This window comes from Bos indicus x Bos taurus, chromosome 1, assembly GCF_003369695.1.
Source record: "Bos indicus x Bos taurus breed Angus x Brahman F1 hybrid chromosome 1, Bos_hybrid_MaternalHap_v2.0, whole genome shotgun sequence".
Lineage (NCBI taxonomy): Eukaryota > Metazoa > Chordata > Mammalia > Artiodactyla > Bovidae > Bos > Bos indicus x Bos taurus.
The window spans coordinates 72788377-72805139 of NC_040076.1; the positions used below are offsets into that span (position 1 = coordinate 72788377).

Here is a 16763-nt window from a genome sequence, read left to right on the forward strand (position 1 = left end):
TGGTGAGGCGACATCGATGTCATGGGTGTGTGCTGTCTCAGATGAGGTGTCACCACGTGTCGTGGATCAAGGGTAGCAACCCCCAACTTGTAGGATCATGTGCCAGGAACCAGAGCCTGACAGCTCCCAAGGGCGGTGCACCAGAGGTCCGGAGCCTCTTCCGTACTTCCGCCCCTGCAGATGGGAGTTCTGTTGGCCGCGAGGTGAATGACACTAACAGTGATGGCGGGGCCTAAAGGGCACGGGCGAGAGTCTTAGGGCGAAAAGATGGCCGGAGCCCGAGGCAGCAGGTGGCTGAGTGCGCTCCTTGTGCGGGTCGCCCAAGGGACGCCGCGAAAATCGAGCCCGAGGCAACAGGTGGCTGAGTGCGCTCCTTGTGCGGGTCGCCCAAGGGACGCCGCGAAAATCGAATTTGCGATTTGCTCACGCGGCCGGAAGATTTGTTCATCTCTGTACCCCGAGATAAATCTTCTGCTAGGGGAAGTATTTAATTTGCATCCAGCGCTGTCGGAAGAAAATCCCTATCACTGGAGGAGGTGTAGTGGGCGCGTGGGAGCTTTCTCTTGGGTACGCCTTCCAGTCCTCCTCGCAAGGCTGGGCACCGCTGAGTCGGTTGTTAAATGCGATCTATAGTTTTTGGTTTCTGCAAGGGGGAGTGTAATGTTAAGGAACCGCGAGCCGAGCCAGGATCTGACCTCCTCTCCATCATTCTTGTACAAGCTACCTCTGTGACCTTGACTCTGGGCAAGTCAGGCTAGGCCCCTCACTACAACTCGGTTTCCCTGTTCATAAAATGAGGATTTGGACTGTAAACTGGTCTTTGCACGGCGGCCAAGATGGCAAATATCACCTCCTCCCGCCAAAAAAAAAAAAAATGCCGTCCTGCGTTAGTAACCTACCCAACACACAGCTCCTCAGCAGCGTTCTTACTCCCTCTTTCTCTTCTGCTCTGGCCTGGGGAAAGGGGACTGAAGGGGAAGATGTGGGCGGGGCCTGGCCATCGCCCCCGCCCACTCCGGCCCCGCCCCTCCCGGCGTACCCTCTGCGCCCCTCCGCCCTCCGCGCTGGATGAGGCAAGCACGTGACCTCACATCCGGCGCGGGAGTCCCGAGCTAGCAGCGCGCGCTCTCCTGTCCGCTCGCTGGCTCTCCCCGCAGCTTGATCCGGGCGCCACCGCTGAGGGGAGGGGGGTTCGCGTCGTCGCTGGCTGCGAGAGGCAGTTTCGGAGTGCAGAACGCCCCCCTCCCCTGCCTATCTCCCCCTGTCGCCCGCCCTTGTTCTCGCCCTGTTGCGGCTGCACGCAGCCGCCGCGGGCGCAGAGGAGGAGAGCGCGGACGCCCCAGCGCCCGGCTTGGCCCGGGCCCCGCCGCGGCGCCTCCCTCCCCTCACCCGGAGCCGCAGCGCGCGGCGGCGGCGGCTCCTCGAGCTCGAGCGACCCGCGGCCGCCGGCGCCGGCCGAGGGCGATGGGGCTGGGCTGAGGTGAAGCGGCGGCGGCTACAGCGGCGAACCCGGCCCCGGCCCCACACGGCTCTTTGGCAGCTCCGGACGGCAGGCCGCCCGGGAGACGGCGCCGGGGCGCCAGGTGAGTGGCTCCAGCTTCCCCGTCACGGCGGAGGGCAGGGTGAACGGGGCGTGGAGCGGGTGGTGGTGGTGATGTGGGAGGTTGGAAGAGGTCAGTGGTATTGTTGGGGGTGGCGGGCACCAGGTCGGCCTTCTCGGGCCGGAATTGGGCATCATTTTTCGGGGAAGGTGTGTGTAGGGTGAGGAGGGGAGCGCTAAGACTGTTGATTGTCTGGGACAGGTGCGGCGAGAAGAAGGGCTTCACGTTGTGGGTGTGAAGGCCTGGATAGGAAACGCCGCTAGTTGGGGAGGCAAGTGTGTTGGGATTTGAGAGTGAGATGGTGAGGTGGTCCAGCGCTTTTAGAAAGTCATGGAGATGGTGAGATCGAAGGTAGCAGTATTGGCAGGGAGCCTGATGGGTTTGCTTGGGTGCTTACTGAGGAATCACGGAGTAATAGCCTTGCCAGTCACCGCATTAAGCCGAGTGAGGCCCAGAGGGGAAAAGTGACTTAACTTGCCAAAGGCCTCTCACTTCGACTCTAGAAACACCTAGGGCCCTTTCCTCCAGTAGTTACGTGACCGCTCTCTTTATAGCTTTTCCTTCTCCCCACGTCTTCCGAAAAGTTAGGTTCTGATGGATGTGTGACCTGGTTTTTTTCTTTTCCTTTTGCGGGCGTGGGGAGCCGAGGGAATCTGATTTTGTTGTTGTTTGGTCATCAAGTCGTGTCCGATTCTTTGCGACCCCATGGACTGTGGCACTCCAGGCCTCCGTGTCCCTCACCGTCTCGGAGTTTGCCCAAATTCATGTCCATTGAACGGGTGATGCCATCCAACCATCTCATCCTCTGTCGCCCTCTTCTTCTGCCTTCTATCCCAGCGTCAGGATCTTTCCCAATGAGTCGGCTCTTCGCATCAGGTGACCAAACTATTGGAGCTTCTTCAGCATCGGTCCTTCCAATGAGTATTCAGGGTTGATTTCTCTTAGGATTGACTGGTTTGATCTCCTTGCTGTCCAAGGGACTTTCAAGAGTCTTCTCCAGCACCACCAGTGATTGGGGATTGACAAAAATTCAGAGCTTCCGAATTTGGAAAGCTTTTGTAACAGGTGTTTATCATTCCTTTTCCCATAGATCTGAAAGAAACATCCTTGGATCTTGGTGTCTGGACATAGGAGGTATGAATCACTCACATAATTAACTACTTTTAATCATCAGTGTTTTAGAGCTATATTTAGTGGTTATATTAGTGCAAAATGAATGGGTATGGGGTTGTAAACCTAGAAACACAAACCTAGGTTTCCTGCACATGATTCCAAACTAAATGAGTAGAACATTTGTGTATGTAATGGCTATTTTGGATCTCTGAGTCAGGAAGTTAGAATTTTTTTAAATCTTTGAGAAATGCAGGAACATTTAAGATTATTGCAAAATGAACACTTTTCTGAAGACTGCTGCTAATCTGATTTGATTGTCTTTTGAAGGGTGATTACCTAGTTAAAAATGCTCTGCCTTTGCTTAAAATTCAGCACACGTATTAATTTTGTTTCACTGGAATATATGTGGTATTCTTAGGATTGTTGCTTTGCAGAATAGGCTATAGTTGCCAAAATAAAAGTTTGTGAGCATCCCATTATGGTTTAGCAACCCCTTTTAAAGGCAGTTGCTTGAAATAGTGGGCCTTTTATTAATCACTGTCATGCAAGTTTACTTTTGCTAGTGTCCTTGTTTTTGCATTACCCACCATTAGATCAGGTGAGGGTGAGACAGCTAAGTGAGATTTTTGAACATTAGAACAACAAAGCCTGTTTTTGATCAGAGAATTGAGTAGGAAAAATGTTGATCCTGGTTACTTTAAATCCTAAGTAGTGCAGTTATAATAAAAATATTAAGTAGCAATTTCTTTTGAAAATAAAGTTGACAGTCGTTGCTTTGACTCCGTGTTCAAATTATGTAGTAAGAGGGCTGAGTTCTTTGTCCAGGAAGCTTTATTTGGGGTAGCTCTGGTTATTAAAATTATCATACTGTTCCTTTGCTTAACTTCCCTGTTCTTCTTTTTCTTTCTTGTTTTATTAACAAAGGAGAATACTAGTACTTACATCACAGTTTTGAGGACCTGCTGAGAGCATATGTAAAGGAAAGAGCACTCTTCCTGGCACGTAGTAAATAGTTTTTTTGCCCCTTCCATTCTATATACTGACTCTGGCTGTGCTTGTTTAGTATGGTGGTTTTGTAACCACTGTAAATATAAAGTTTCAAGATGTGAATATACTTTATTGCTAAAGTTGATGGCAGTCCTAGGAAATGGGCAGTGATGAGTGATATGGGGCATCCTGTGGAATTCTGTCTTTCTTTTGTAACTTTTCCCACTGGTCTAGGTGATGGTGGAAATGGGAACTTCATGCCTGTAAATGACAATGAGGGTTGTAATTTCTAAAATCTTAGGAGACAGAAATACAATTTCGTAATGATATTGATTACTTGGTTCATTTAAAGCTGGTTTCTGTTCACTGGTATACGGAGTAATCTAAGCGGATGACCTTGTGAATGGATCTTAAATTGAATAGGAGTTAGCAGCTTATCACTTACTGAAAACAACATTCTTAAAACAACTGTCAGTGGTATGCTAAAGGAACACAGTCTGATGTCTGAGATCTACTTGGTACATATTCAGGTTTGTTCCAGTGATGGAATGTGTTCTGAATGTGCTAGATAGCTCATCTGGTTCAATCTGGATCTAAGAGTTAGCTGATGAGATTTAGTCTTTGGTTTTGGAACATAGTTTTTCTGTGTGAAATGAAGACCACTGGTTTGTTGGAGACAGTAAATCTGTAGTTATCAAACTGTATTCTAATTGACCCATTTAACTAGTCCAGGTAATGTGCAAGGAAATGATAGGTAGCGTCTTTTTGTGTGTGTGTGTGATAGTGTCTTTAATCTTCATTTGTTGAGAGTAGAGGAATAAGAGAGGATCAGAATTGGGCCACGTATTTTAACATTCAGGTTAAAAAATAAAAGGTTCTAAGCTTTTTAATCTGGAGAAAAGTCAGTATCATTTATAAGGTAGAATATGTTGAATTAATGGTGAAGTAAAAGTCGTTGAGTCATGTCCGACTCTTTGCAACCCCATGGACTATACAGTCCATGGAATTCTCTAGGCCAGAATACTGCAATGGGTAGCCTTTCCCTTCTCCAGGGGGTCTTCCCAACCCAGGGATCGAACCCAGGTCTCCCACATTGCAGGCAGATTCTTTACCAGCTGAGCCACAAGGGAAGCCACAGGGAAATTAATGGTAACTAGTAATTATAAAATTGAGATAAAAACATTTGTATTAGTAAGATTAAACATAGAGATAATATGAAATGTCATGAATAAATGCTAATTGGAAGAAACGATCACTATTACAATGGTGAGTTGAAATTACTTTTTGATCTTCAGTAAGAAAGGAAAAAAGTGGAATGAAGGAAAAGGAGAGTTGGCCAGGTGTCAAATGTCTGAGAGTGAGGAAAGTTAAGGATGAGGAATGCTGAAGAGTTTCCATAGACCAGCTCTCCAGAGAGAACTTTCCTAACACCAGACCTCATGATACTTAAACCCAAAGGCTTGTATTGGGGCCTTTGCTAGGTGAGATGGTAAGTCATTAACTCAAATAACAAACTTAGAGACTGTCCAAATTTAAAAAGGACTTAATGTACCATAAGGTGTCTCCCCAAGGGAAGAGTTCTTGCAGATTTATGAGAATGGAGCTGCCCAGAGGCATGTGTCTTTGAAGTTACAGGTGAAAATGCATCTTTCACCCCTTCTGTCACCAAAGCCACTAAAACTAGGATGAGCTGAGAATGCAGGAAGGAGTAGTACTCTGTTTGAAGTCTCTTTTTTGCATGTGACCTGAAACGCGTGAAGTAAGTTGTAATCAATCTCTTAATCAAAATTTTTGTCCAGTTAACCCTTTCACTTACTTGCTATGGATCTTGCTTTTAAATAATCTGTTGAGGGAATTGCCTGGCAGTCCAGTGGTTAGGACTCTGCTTCCACTGCCAGGGGCCTGGGTTCAGTCCCTGGTTGGGGGACTAAGATCCCACAAGCCACGGCCTCCATAACCCCCCACCTCCCTGGGGAAAAAAAAGCCATTGACAGTCAGATATTAGTTAGGTTAGAAATAAAATTTCCAGGAACAGTGAGTTAGAGTAGAATTTCCTGAGTACATGATGTGAAACTTGCTGATGTCTATATAATCTTTCTCAAAATTTTTAAATAAAAGTATTTCTGACTGTTGTTGATAGCGAAGTGAAGAACTGTTCTACCTTAGCACACTTGATTAATTGACTCATACTTAGTTTTTCTTATTTTTTTCACAAAAGATTTATGAGTTGGACATTGAAATAAGGAGGTATGAGATTGGAAAATAATAATGTTGAACAGTCAAAGGTTATTTAGATTAGTCCCTTCTTTTTATAGAAAAGGAAACTGATGTCTGGAGAGGTAAGTGACCGCATGTTGGTAAAGGACAAGCTTTCTGTTGGTTGGGTATTCTTTTCACCCTGTCTTTAGTTTGAACTGTGTAGTAATGGTACACCTCAAAGCTTGGTGGATGTTTGTGGGTTTGTTTTTTTTCTCCGTTGAGAACCAGCTTTAAAGTATTGCTTTTGATCATTTGACAGACTTCTATTACATTTTTAGTTTATTTTAAAGTAAGTCATGGAACAGCTCTCACATGTGTTTAGTGTGGCTTCTTTACAGCATCCTATTGCTCTCTTTTTCCCACTTGTAAAGTGGGGTGAAAAATAGTAGCTTACTCTGCTATATAAAAGACAAGTGTTTTGGATCCTAATTCTTTCTGATCTGAAGTCCTGAGTAAAGTGAAATCCAGTTTTATGTAGGGGCTTTGGACTTAATTCTCATTTAAGGTAAAATCCTGTGTAGTCAAAATTACCCGTGAAAAAGTGGTTTAGGAAGGCACCAGTTTGAAAACTGGTTAACCAACGTACTGTTTTTCAGTTCTCAAAAGCTAGTGTTTTCCCCAGCTGTTAGTACAGGTGACTTTTTTTCTGGAGTCGTAATCTCCATGGGGACTGGACTTTGGATCGACGGAGGAACAGCAGAGTCAGTCTCCATTGCCTGCGCACTCTGGTACGAGGATGTGAGGGCAAGCATCCTACCACCGTTATTTAGAGTGTTTTTCTTTTTTCTTGCAGCACAGATAATTGGATTGATGTAATTAAATCCATGTGTGATGTGATTCTACAGTGTGAATAATAGAGAAAGAAATTAGGTGTTTAAGAAAATCTATTTCCCTAGGGTTATACTGGGTGTTTTATACCACACACTAGCAGAATTAAGGGCTAAGGAATAAAGTTGGGATTATTGGGGCACTGTTGGTACTTTTTGTAATTTTAGGTGGATATTCAGCTACTTTCAGTGTTTTTAAGAGTGAATGTCACCTTACTGGGAGCAAGATTTGCTTTATCTTGAAACAACTATAAGTTGTTAATATTTTCCATGAAGCTTAAAGTATTTGAACTTAATATCACTGTGGGGGTAGCACAGTAAGAAGACCCCATTCTTTAAAGAAATGTCATGGTCTCTAAAGATTTAACAGTCATATGCCCCAGTAGAGGGCATGGTATATTGGTTAAAATGTGGTCTCAGAACCTTATACATATAAGAGATTTTGAATTCCAGCCTCATCGCTTAACTACCTCTATAGTTAAGTAGTTTTTAGTTTCTTCATTTGCTGAATGGAGATAATAAAACCTAGAGAGTTCTGAGGGTAAGAGGCCCAGTAATTGGTAAATTACTATTGTTAGTTTAATAATATTTAACATAGTCAAAACAAGCCGCCCTGTGTGTGTGTGTGTGTGTGTGTGTGTGTGATGAGAGAGTGTGTGGATTGTGATTGAGGATTTCTTTTTTCAACTAGAGTAGCAGGCCATAATGACATACTGTTTAATTCAGGCTTTTCATAGGAAAAATACCATGATTTTGTGTCTTTGGTAGCAACATCCTAAAAAGTGTTAATTTCATGTGTCTCTTATACATTTGATGTTTATTTTTATCTTGATGTTCCTGGGTGTGTCTTCAGACTCTTCACCCCCCTATCCTCTGTATTACTGTTACCTTTTTTTTTCCTCTCCCTGGCTACATTATAAAATCTAAAAATATGTTTAATTATGTTTTCTTAATAGGACTTTATGTTCCCTTATTTAGAAATTCTGGTTAGTGAAGTATGTCTTCATCTTTTCTTTAAAAAGAGGGCTTGACATTTGTTTCACTTCTGTGGCCTTTGGATTGATTTCGTTAAAATGTGAGTCACTGGTTCTTCTTGGACCAAATATTTTTTCCTTACTATTTTTATTATATCCCCAAGCACCAGAGTTCTTACTTGACTGCTAATTATCATAATATAATTCAGTTTACTAAGTAAAATGTAAAGTACTACAGGCAGGTGGCTTAAGTAGCACTTAAGTACTTGAAAGACTAATCTAGCAAATTCTTAGTTAAAATAGATTTTTATTTTATCTATTTGTTATTTACTTATTTTTATTTATTTGTCATTTACTTATTTTTATTTAATCTATTTTTATCTGAGTTCTTTTGATGTGAAAATATACTTGTTATAATCCACAGGTATTTTCTGTTCAGTTTTTAGTGAGAAGAATAGAAAAACTGCTTAATTTTTTCAGGTTCAAAAGCATCTTAATGTGTTTTTTCCCCAAATCCTTTCTCTGCATCCCATAGCGAGTGACCTTTCTGCGTGTTCTTTTAAAAGTTGTGGCAATTACCACTTACTGTAGTGCATAAGAGTTGTGATTTTATAGGCAGTAAGGAAGGAGGCTGGGTTAGGGCTTCTTAGTTGAGCCCTGAGTTTGTGTTAGCATATCTAACTATTGGATACTTTGTTAGATCCTGTCGGTGCCCAGCACAGGACCGAATGTTGGGTATACACTGATAAGTGAGTTCTGCCTTCTTAGAGGTACACAGTCTAGCAAGGGAACTCAGAACTGCTGCACTGCACCCCGTTCACATTGTATTCTTTGGGAATGTGGGCCCCTCCTCATGGCCTTCGGTCTCTTTCAGTTGAGAGAAGTTCAGAAGCTTCATTACATACAAGTTAATCCATAACTTTATCAAACAAGGTCTTTCATCATAATTTGATTCTGTGCCATCTTTTAAAGCTCCATTTCCAACCATTCCTCAGAGGCCATCCTCTGCTCCAGCTAGTTCAGGCAACGTGTATGCCCTGACGTTTTCTCAGATTTCTTACCTTAGCACTTGTGCATGTGGTAATTCCTCTACTTGGAGTCCATCCCTCTCTCGTTTCCCGTCTTTGTACGGCTTGTTTGCCTGATGAACTTCACCGCTCAGGTCATCAGGTCTTAGATCAAGGGAGAGCTAGTTCTTCTCTGCAGACTTCTCTGTCCCCTTCACGCCTCGTCCTCCCTCCCTGTGCCCCTCCCTTCTCTCAGTGCTCCCGTGATGCATACTTCACTGCAGTATGCAACCGCTTTGTGTGATATGTTTGCTTACTTGTCTAACCTAGATTTGGCTTCTTGAGGTTAGAAATGTAATCTTTGTAATCTCCAGAATGTAGCACGTACTTGGCATGTGTGGACATGACATTCCAACAAATGATTTTTTATGAAATAAGAAGTAGTGATCAACCATAATGATTCTTGCTGGAATGCTAATGTAATATTATTAGATTTATTTTGAAATATTAGAGTACTTTGGCAAAATCTTGGTGTTTTCAATTTGCCTTTCCCTAAATCAAACAATTGGTCTGGGGTTAGATTTCAAGATACTAATACTTGGCTAGGATAAAGGCCCTGTTTTAAGTTCATTGATGAACATGTTGGGAGACTCTCTGTCCATAATAATGAAAAATTGTCTCTAAAACAGAAACAAAGCTTTTCAGTCCAAAAAGAATGAGTGATCCATGGGGTTGCCACAGCGCCAGCTCCATCTACCGCTGCCAGCAGCACCCCTGCTGCTCCTGGGTGGGAGTGGGTGAAATGACGATGGGGAGACCCTTCAGGGAAACTCAGTCAGATGTACTCTCGACTCTTACATGAGCCAGCCTCTTTGCATGCTAGAACCACAATGCCCGCTCCATACTTTATAAGAGAAAAATTTCATTTCTTAGAGATTCATCAGAGCTTCCTAGAGAAGGTAGTTGACCATGGTCTGGAAGGACTAGCAGGAGGTCTTCAGCCAGACTAGGTTAGGTAGGGGAGGGCATTTTTTGCAGAAGGAACAACTTACATAAAGGAATGGAATGAGGAATCAGTAGGGCTCTTAGAGGAACTGCAAGCTGTGTTCTGTATAGACTGGATTAAGGTTTGTAGGAGGTGAATAATAATCACTGTTGACTGGAGGAGGATGTTGACAGCTAGGCAGGCCAGGCTCCGAAGGACTTTGTCTTGGAGCCTGTCGGGCCTCTTCTGCCCATTTCCCATGGAGGGCAAACGCATAGTAGCAGTGTGCTGTAAACTTTCCAAAGACTTGCTAGTAAAAGGCTGCTGCACCTTGTTTAGTTCAGTACTTTTCTTCAATTTATATGAGCAGGCAATGCCTTTAAAATTTTGGAGGGACTTTTATCAATTGGGAAATGCTGCTGCAGACAATAGCAAGCTCTGGAAATTTTAAACAAAGAGAAATGATGCTATCTGGTTCTTCTATTGGTTTGAATGGGGGAGACTGGAGAAGGCTCTGGACCCGAGCTGAGGCATGCCTGTGCAGATAGGGGAGGTGGGTATGAGAAAAGCAGAGATGATAAGACAGAGCCCAGATGGATATAGAAGGTGTGGGATAGGTAGGAGTCTAGGGTGACTTCCAAATTCCTGGCATGGCTTTTGAGGCAAGGGCTATCTTATCTGTTAAAGGGGTAGAGGGGAGCTAGTAGTGATGGCAGCAAGTGGGAGAGCAGGTTTTTGGAAGATGAAACAAGCCTTTTTGGTGTTAGCAAAATGTGGTCAGTAGATGTTTGACTCTGTGGGTCTGGGAGAGAGCAGTGCTGACAGTACTGATTGGTGGTTGCCATGGTTGATGGGACAGTGGTATCACCCTTTGCCCCTGACAGAAGCATAGAGAATATTAATGGCTAAGAAGTGGGCAGAGGAAGTGGAGGCTTGGGAAATATTAATAATTAAGAAGTGGGCAGAGGAAGTAGAGGCTTGGTCACCTGGCTACCTGCCCCATGACCCAGGCTAGTATGATAGGAAGTAGAATTCAGCTGCATTGTGGTAGGTAAAAAGGTCATTTGTGCTCTGTCTTGGGAACTTAGTCACTGTTTTCCATATGAAAGCATGCATTTCAAGTATGTGTTGCTTTCAGATGAATTTTTGGAAAATGGATGGTGCTATCTACATGACATCCCTTAATGTGTTGGTAAGGCTTTTCTATATAAAGTCATTCCATGCTTGGCCTTCTAGGGAAAGTGCAAAATGCTAATCTTAGTTAAGTGAAGATTATTTTTCTTCAGTTTTTAAAAGACAATATTGATTGAAAACTGAAAGTAGATAATGCCAGTTAAAATATTTTGTAAACTAAAAATCCTTCTACAAATGTCAGTCAGTAGTACCCAAACACATTGATTTTTTTCTTTAATCCTGAATAGTGGGTTACAGAATGACCACAGGAAATGAGGAAGTTTAGGTTTCTGTGATAGTTGTGCCTTGAGTAAGGCCGTTATCCTCTCCAACAGAAACTTAAAGTTCCATATTATTGAAGTATTCGTTGAATGCAGATATAAGGGCTTTATACTTGCTTTCCGTGCTGAGTCAACTTGGGTAGGTTTCAAATTGGAGAAAAAAGAGTAAAGTGGGTTTTCTCACATTCACATAATTGAAAAAAGCTGATCCAAGTGCCTGTCAGTTGTAGCTGTAAATTTGCAGGATTGGACTCTTTGTACAGAATGGTTTCCTGGTGATTTTGTGCTTCTTTGTGGTTGAGTCTTTATAATGTTTGGAAGAACGAAATGTGAGCCATACTGTAGTATAGATCATGAGTAAATTTTATATTCTTACAAGCATAATACAGTAATCCTGAAGTGAACTGCTGAGTTAATGAAGAAAAATTATTTGGAGTTTGTTGTTATAAGAAAAATGAACAAATCTGTAGTCCATGTGTGACTCTTTAACATACTGAAGATTTAGAAGTATAATTCTCTGGAAAGTTCTCCTGTTCACCCCTCTTTTTTTTTCTCTCTCTCTACTCTTCTCTGCCCCCGCCCCTTTCTAATCCTAGTCCTTCCTTTCCACCCTGCTTCTCTATTTTGATACTTTTCTGCACAAATGATCACTTTATGTTTTAATATTCAACTACAGTGTAGTCTTTTGGAATACTTTTAATCATCACCTTAAACTGAGCATTGTAGTGCAATAAAGCACTTCACTCAGCTGAAATGACAATGCTATAAACACTGTCCTAGGAGCATGCATTGATGGCTGCATCACTGGGGTCAACTGTCAACTGCAACAGTGACACCTAAGCTATATCCCAGTTGTAACTATGCTAAAATGTGAAAGATGAGTCTTAGAATTAATGTGTCTAGATTTCAAAGACCACCTTTTAAATTGCTGATTGAAATGTCAAACAAGCTATTAGGGATTTGGACTAACAGCATTACAGTTTAGAAGAAATAGTTACTAATTTGCATTAAAATAGAAGAAACATTCATGTATATATTGCTTAATGAAAACCTTTACTGCACCTCTATAAAGTAACTTTTTAAAATTGAAGTATAGTTGATGTACAATATTATGTAAGTTACACGTGTAAAATAATAGTGATTCACATTTTTGAAGATTAGGCTTCATTTATAGTTATCATAAAATATTGGTTGTATTCCCTGTTTTGTACAATGTATCCTTGTAACTCACTCTATACATAATAGTTTGTACCATTTAATCCCTTAACCCTAAAAGTCTAACTTTTAGTTTGGGAATTACTAAACAATTTGATTTAGGCTCAAACAATTTGATTTATTTACATAGTTATTAGAACTCTTGATTTGTCAGTTTCTTTTGTATCAAATGCCCATGCTATACAGTTTCTTCTGTGAGTGTTTAAAATACTCTCATTTGTTTCAACTAGGTTTTTTGTTTGTAAGTACCCAGTCTCACTCCCAAAGGAAAAAAAAAGTGCAAAACTTTTATATTCTGTTTCAGAAGTCTAACAGTGCAGAGAGGAATTTGAAGAAAGGGTTTGTGATAACATACACGTATAGGTACATGTGTGATTTCTTATTGGGATTGTTGGGTCAGAGTATGTAGGAGGTTTAAGTTTTTGTATATCGTCAGTTGATTTCCCAAAAAGCTAGTACAGATTCACTCTTAGCAGCAATGTATAAAGGTGCTTTTGTTGTTGTTGGCAGTTAAGATAAGTAATTTTATCACATAACTTCATACTTTACCTTATCCTGTTCTCCAGTAGGATCATGAGCTTTAACTGTTACTGTTTTCCCTCCTCCCTGGTTCTACAACATTGTACCCTAAATTCTAGTTTCAGATGAGTGTGATTTTGGGAGTCTGTATGAAGGGAATAATATCTGCCTTCCCCTCCCCATTATCATGTGTTTTATGTTTATTGTGATGTCTTATTTTCCATCGAGACACATGCAGCAGAAGTTCTATTATGAGAAGCTCCTACTTTGTCATATTAGTATTTGCATTGGTACTAAAAAAAGTGTATAAAATTTCTTACCTTTAATCATACTTAAATCAGTGATTGCCTTGTCAAAGTTGTGAAACCTGTCAGTCTTTCTTACCAATGTTGGAGCACCACCTAATGGTGAAAGAGTGCAACAGCTGGCTATATACACAGGCAATACTTCAGGAGGTCAAAAACTTTCATGGTTGGAATGAATGGTGATTTATTACAACCGTCTCATTTTAGTGGAGAAATTGAAACCAAGATGGGTGAAGGAACTTGCAAAATAGTTCATGTGGAGTTAGTTGACATTTAAGAACAAGTTAAAGCTGACTCTTGAGTTCTGTACTCTTCTTTCTGTTTTTTTTTTTTTTTTTTTGTATTTTGGGATAATGTATATCTCTTACTGTTCCTAATATAGTAACGAACATGGCATATATGGTCACTTAAGGTTTATAGATGAATTAGTTTGATAAAATAATTCAAAATTTGCTGTTGCTTATGCTGTATCTCTGGTTAGTACTTTTCCTCAGTGGAGCCAAAATATGGAGGAAATAGAAAAATAAAATAATAAAAAAATAAAAAGAGCCAACTGTAGCTTTCTTGAAATATATTTGTTAAGGGAGCCTTCAAATGGCTACTTTACTGTGTCTGGGGTAAAATAACAGTGAGAGTGTGCTGTGCAGGCACAGAGTGGAATGCTTTAATAGAGACCATTGGAGGTTCCCATAGGTTCAGGCCCACAGGTGGCCGTGTGTGGTAGAATTAGAATTCTGTACATATGCTCAGTCTTTCTTCTTTCTCTCCTTATCTATTTAAAAATATTATTGCACATAGATGGTAGGAGCATTCAAAGAGTACTGAAGTCTCCTCCCTTCCCATCCTGACACACTAGCTATGTCACCAGTTTACAGATCTGTTCAGCCTTTTGTTTTAGGGGTGGGTGCCAGTTTTCTTTTGAGGCCTTTTTGGTTCTGCCAGTTTTGAATATTCACAGTTTAGGACTGGTCTTAACCACAGTGAGCCTGTCTACTAGTAAAGTTTTGAAATAAATCTAGCAATTACAGTACTTTGAAAACTCTCCTTGAGTAGGGAGTTTTAGAAAGTTGAATACATGAGGAAGATTTAAGGGGAAGTATAAAAGTGTTAAGATCAGAGTAACTTGAATAAATGAAAAAAATCTCATATTAAGTAAACAAAATTAATTATGCAAACTTAGTTATGATGTATGTAAATGATTAATTTTAGTCATTTCCTTTTTAAATTAAAATAATGAAAATAAAGCATAGATGCCATTTGTCATTTCAAAGGTGCCTTCTCCCAGTTTGTACTGATTAAATGCTATACAGTTGACTGTAATACTCAAAGCCATTATGTTGTGTAATGATAGTCTTACCACATGGAGTTTCTCTGAATAAATGGGTTTCTTTCTTTTTTTAAATAGTGTATATAATAAAAAATTATTAAAATGTATGCACATATGCTGTAGTGCAGGTTAAGTTAGAACTCTTAATGTTCTTTAATTGACCCTAAGACAGAAAATTGCATTACCTTTCCTAATTATAACTTATTTTGTTAAGCTATCACATTGTTTTGTAACTCACAAAAAATAAATTATACAAAGACTGCACTTTGCAAATGTAAATACAGTTTTGGTTTGGTGTATATTGGATACAATGGTCTTCCTTAAGCCTAAACACAGAAACAAAAGCATGTATTATAAGAGAAAGTTCAAGATGGGAAGTGATAAAATGGGTATTGAGTAGAGCTTTGTTAAAATTTAGCTGGTATCCTTGTAAAATTTCCATGTATTCACTAAATTATATTATGTCATTCTTATTGTTAGGAGCTGACTTGAGTGTTAAGTTTTACCCTTTTCACAATTTTGTTACTGCAGTTGGGAGATTGAGATTTTTTTGTTCTTTTTACACAAATATTTGTATAGATATTAAAATTAAGATTGTACAGTGAGTAAAGATTTCATGTTTGTTAGGGCACATTTTATTTCAGTTGACTACTGCACATTTTATTTCAGTAGAACTGTTCTTGAATTGCAGAAGGTCATCTTAATTGCTGAGGATGCTACACATTTGACAATGAAATTATACTCAGAATGCTGGCTGTGCTGTTTATTTTTTAGGATTTTTATGATACCTTTTGCTTTGTGGTCTTGAAAGATGTATTTATCAAATCTTTATTTAACATGAGTAGGTATGTTTAATTCTCCAGAAAAAGAATCTAGAACTACAGAATAAAGTAGGATGATTCATTTTGTTTTTCAACAATACAAGGTAGCCCAAAAGTTTAGTGCAGTTTTAATTTTTAAGACTTCAAAAGTACATGTTTACAAACTTATGAAGCGTATCATTTGAGAACTTTTTAACTCTTAATTTTGTGAACATTAAATAGTATGTTTTTATTTCTTTTAACTCCAGTCTCCCTGAAGTTGGCAAATACCAACTGAAGTAAAAAATTAAAAATATTTATTCAGAATATAGTTTGCTTGAGGTTTTACTTGAGTGGCAGATCATTAATGAAATCACCTTGTAAAATTATCTACTTTGGAATTTTAGGCAGGTACATGTCCTCAAAGAAAACCCGCCACACATACTGTTATAATATTGTTACATACATATCCTCTAGGCACATACATATCCTCAAAGAAAATCCTCCACACATACTCTTATAATATTGTTACAGCTCGTGTGAAACTCAGGTTTGAAGCAAAGATACCTTAAGTTTTGGGATTTCTGTTCTTGTTGAGGCCAACTCATCCTGTTTTAGGAAATGAGATCTGACTCTTATTCTAGATTTAATACTATACAGTAGTAGAAAAAGTTAACTTTCACAAAAATTAGATTTAGTGAGTTTTATTCCTGATAGCTTCATCTTGTCCTGTGCTGCTGTTCTTACTCAACACAAAAAAATCAGGTTCATTGTAAATGCAAGGAAGGGTTTGGTTAAGCACAATAGCCTATAAGCTGCTTGCTGTTTAGATAACATCAAGGCTCGTCATGCACTGTGGAATTGGGACTTCAATACACTAGCTAGATGCGAGTTATTCAAATATTAGGAGCTCTTCAGTGGCGGTCAGATGGCTGAAGGTATATCTTTTGAAAATCCACAAAAATTGGTGCATTAAAAAAATTCTGAATTTTAGTGTCTTAGTCATTTTGAAAACAGTTCAAAAAGAACTCAAACAAGTACGTGGCAGAAAATTCTCATTTGAATGAATTTTTATGTGTAGTTTTATTTTGTTTTTGTTAAGAGCTGGCTTTTGAAAGTTCTGCTAATATCACAGTTGGAAGGAATGATGATATAGTGCTATTGGTAAGAAAAATTTCTTTGTTTTTTATGATCTAGAAATTGACTTGATTAAAAAACACATGCACTCAAACCACCAGAAGTTATACTTCTGTAAGTCAGTGGATTTTAGAAGTTTGATATCAAAGCTTTAAATATTTAATTAGATAATTAGTAGAATAGTGTTTAACATGTATTTTCACCTTTATAAGTAATATATTTTGAAATGCTCATGTAGATTTTTATCTTCATA

The 16763-nt window shown here is 40.0% G+C and overlaps 1 protein-coding gene across 5 annotated transcripts in view; it reads left to right on the forward strand.

Moving 5' to 3' along the window:
- Positions 1–1099: 1099 nt before the first annotated feature.
- Positions 1100–16763, forward strand: part of ATP13A3 (ATPase 13A3) — a 79436-nt gene continuing 63772 nt past the window's right edge. For 2 of the 5 annotated variants that reach the window (XM_027538062.1, XM_027538089.1), the window contains exons 1-2: positions 1424–1583; positions 2692–2735. The gene's annotated coding sequence lies outside the window, so the exon portion shown is untranslated. Of the gene's footprint in view, positions 1584–2691; positions 2736–16243; positions 16538–16763 lie in introns of those variants that run through there. The other 3 variants (XM_027538097.1, XM_027538080.1, XM_027538071.1) reach the window with 3 other exon arrangements.